The sequence below is a fragment of the Babylonia areolata genome, chromosome 13, assembly GCF_041734735.1.
Source record: "Babylonia areolata isolate BAREFJ2019XMU chromosome 13, ASM4173473v1, whole genome shotgun sequence".
In the NCBI taxonomy this organism is placed as follows: Eukaryota; Metazoa; Mollusca; class Gastropoda; order Neogastropoda; family Buccinidae; genus Babylonia; species Babylonia areolata.
The window spans coordinates 19,594,349-19,596,848 of record NC_134888.1 but is presented as its reverse complement, the minus strand read 5'-3'; the positions used below and the strand labels follow the sequence as shown (position 1 = coordinate 19,596,848).

General features: G+C 58.7%; 1 protein-coding gene across 4 annotated transcripts in view; it reads left to right on the top strand.

Annotated features, from left to right (window-relative positions):
- LOC143289132 (uncharacterized) overlaps positions 1-2,500 on the top strand; it is a 269,327-nt gene that overhangs the window by 32,042 nt on the left and 234,785 nt on the right. For 3 of the 4 annotated variants that reach the window (XM_076598006.1, XM_076598005.1, XM_076598007.1), the window contains exon 1: positions 1,673-2,500. This exon is cut by the window's right edge and continues 1,339 nt beyond it. The exons of the other annotated variant lie outside the window; for it this stretch is intronic. The gene's annotated coding sequence lies outside the window, so the exon portion shown is untranslated. Of the gene's footprint in view, positions 1-1,672 lie in introns of those variants that run through there. 4 annotated transcript variants of the gene reach the window in all.

Genomic DNA, 2,500 nt, shown 5'->3' with positions numbered 1-2,500 from the left:
GATGTCCAGTTCTTCTCCCGGAAGCGGTGCACGTGCTCTCTCCGACAGCGTCAGTCGTGGGGTCGTCTCCCACAAGAAGAATCCACCGCCAGGCAGTCCGAGAAAGAAGAAGGAGGAGGATCAGAAGCGGAAAGGTGGATTAGCCGGTAAGGGGTCGGCTTTGATTGGTGTAGAGCCTGAAATAGCGGGAAAGGTGTCGGGTTTGAATGGTGCAGAGCCAGAAAGCGCCCTTCCCCGCCACCACCACCAAGTCTCAGCATTGCCACCACCACCCACGGACCACACGGGACCTGGGAGTCACATCGCTGGTGTTATTAACTCAAAAGTGGACGTTCCAGCGTTTCACGGGGAGGGTGGAACTCTGCTCAGCGATGAAAGGACCTGCATGAGCGGTGTTTGTGACGGGAGAGGGAAAGTTTGGGCCGGCCACCAGACGGTTAAGAACACTAATGTTAATGATAGCAGTATTAATAACACCAGCCACGAGAACTGGATGGACGCGGTGGTGGTGGCGGACAGGGGCGCAGAAACTCGCGTTGTGGGGGAGGCGAGGGACGATGGAGGAGGAGGAGGTGGAAGAGGTGTGTCCAGCGAAGACAGGTGTATTAACAGCAGGAGAAGGAAGGGTGTGGGTGGGAGTGGGGGTGGTGGGGTGCCGAAGATCGCGGCGGGAGACAGCAACAACAAGTCGGGGTCAAAGTCGTGGACGAATAAAGCGGCACCAAGTCTTGGCGGCTTCACCGGCCCAGTAATACTGGCTGCAGAGACCACCACCGGGACTAATCGCTCTCACAGCTCGCTCAGGGCAGTCAGCGGAGTGGAAGGGAGGAGGGGGGGTAGAAGGAGAAGAGGAGGAGGAAGGTGTTCCTCCTCCTCCTCCTCCTCCTCCTGGTCCGTTCTCACTCCTGTGGACTGCCTCCCCCCTGTCCCCCCTCCTCCTCTCCCTCCCTTCCCAGACCCTCACAGTGAGGAGGAAGGCGGTGAAGGGGTGAAGAAGGAGGCTGTGGGAGGAGAATGTCCCTCAGAGCGCTCGGCTCGTGACGCGCGGTGTAGCGACGCGGGGAGGAGGAGCGGTGTTGTTAGTAACGCTGCTGTAGCCCACACAACTGACCTCTTCCCACTGCTGCCCGCTTGTCAAAAACCGCCGCCGCCACCAGCACCACCACCAGCAACAACAACAACATCAACCTACGCGACAGGTGACGGAAGAAGCTCACAACCGGCCACAACAACAACCACCACAACCACCCTGCCCCCTGCACCGTTCCGGGTAGAAAGAGAGGAGTGGGGTGGCAGTGCGGCCCTTCACAGTACTTCTACCACCACTACTACCACCACCCTGATAAAGAGGGGTGGTGCAGCACAGGGCCACGACAGCGAACACACCGTTCCTACTGTTACTCCTACCACCCCTACCCCGCCACCACCCCCGGCGTTATCTAGCCAGCCACCACCACGTGCCCGCATTGTCCCTGATACCAGTGTCAACCCCACCCTTGTTGTTGCGGGTGTCCGCCACCCTTCCACACCTGCCTCTTTCCGCGCACCTACACCTGTGAATCTCCACCACCACCACCGCACCCCCTCCCAGCCACCCACCACCCCCGGAAACGACGACAGTGGCCACAGGGACGGAGAAAGTGCGCTGAGCGAAAAAGAGTTACCCCAAGATTCGAACTGCCACCCCATTCCTCCCCCAGCAGTGAGGCTCAGCCGTGGTTCTGCTACCGCCGACAGACATTTCTCAGACGTGAGCGGGCCACAGCAAAGTGTGCAGCAGACATGCCGTGAAGAGAACAGCAACAACATTAACTCGAACTTACTAGGAGGAGAAAGTGAAGAAGACAGGCAAGAATGTTCCAGGCTGAAATGTTCCAGCCTGGAAGAGACCTGGCAGAAAAGAGAAGCAGCAAGATATAGTGGCGAGGTAGGTAAGTTCGCGGTTGCACAGCAGACTGACGGAGACGTTCACCACCTTTCCACAACCCACAGAGAAAGTAGCGGTAGTGGTGGTGGGTGTGGTTGTGTTGTTGCTGCAGTTTCCCATCAAGACACCTGTGGTTCCGGCTCGTGGCATCATGGTACTGGTGGTTGTCAAGGCGTAACGGGGCGTGACCTACCTGACGTGACCGCGCGTGCTAATGAGGAGGAACAGCAGCAGGATGAGGAAGGGAAGAGGAACTGGAGCGTACAACAGCTGTCCCAGCGCCGTCCGGGGGTGGGTGGAGAGCGGGGGCCAGCACTGACAACCCCCCTCACACACTACCTTACCCTCAAGCACTGTACCTCTCTCACTACCACCACTACTGCTACCACCCCTCCACGACACACGCCACCACCACCACCACCACCACCACGAGGCAGGAAACCTCCCCACTATCACCACGTCATACACCACCACCACCACCACCACGCCACCGCTTGTTGGACTCATACTGGCAGTTCGAATCCCCTACAACCCTTTCTTGACGGTTCAGTATCGTACCCGGGCCCCGACAAA